Below are 519 nucleotides of genomic sequence, written 5' to 3'. Positions count from 1 at the left end.
ACTACATACTACTTACCTTATCACCATTGGCTCCAGTGGGTCCAGGAGGTCCAGCAGGTCCAGGCAGACCCTACAAAGAGAGAGGAGAGGGCACTAAGAACAGGGCTGTGGCTGCTACACTCAAACTACTGGAATGAATGGCTACAATTTTTATATCATTTTGCTGAGTTTAGGATTAGAGATTTTAACTTACACGGGAACCATCTCTGCCAGCATTGCCATCAGGGCCTCTGTGTCCATTCTCTCCCTGTAGAGGGAGAGGGAGAGGGAGAGGGAGAGGGTGAAAGACATAAAATGATAGAGACGAAATATGTTCTCATTAGCAACCTTGAGTTATTTTGAGGGATAAACTCCTGCTAAATTTGCAGGTGATTGATTTTTGGAACTTACCTTCTCTCCCTTGGGTCCAGGAGGACCAGCGGCTCCACGCTCACCAGGCATGCCACCAGGTCCCTGAGGTCCAGGGCCACCAGCATTTCCAGCAACACCAGGCTCTCCCTGGAGACAGACAAAACGGTT

At 49.1% G+C, this 519-nt stretch overlaps 1 long non-coding RNA gene across 1 annotated transcript; it reads right to left on the bottom strand.

Moving 5' to 3' along the window:
- Positions 1–4: 4 nt before the first annotated feature.
- On the bottom strand, positions 5–501 carry LOC111660200 (uncharacterized). The gene is made up of 3 exons (XR_002761142.2): positions 391–501; positions 194–247; positions 5–70 (listed from the first exon to the last, which is right to left on the bottom strand). It is a non-coding gene; the product is annotated as an uncharacterized LOC111660200 (long non-coding RNA).
- Positions 502–519: the final 18 nt, after the last annotated feature.

Source organism: Seriola lalandi, unplaced genomic scaffold (genome assembly GCF_002814215.2).
Source record: "Seriola lalandi dorsalis isolate HSWRI2012SDOR001 ecotype SW California unplaced genomic scaffold, Sedor1 jcf7180001987656, whole genome shotgun sequence".
In the NCBI taxonomy this organism is placed as follows: domain Eukaryota; kingdom Metazoa; phylum Chordata; class Actinopteri; order Carangiformes; family Carangidae; genus Seriola; species Seriola lalandi.
This window is presented reverse-complemented; position numbering and strand designations above follow the sequence as displayed.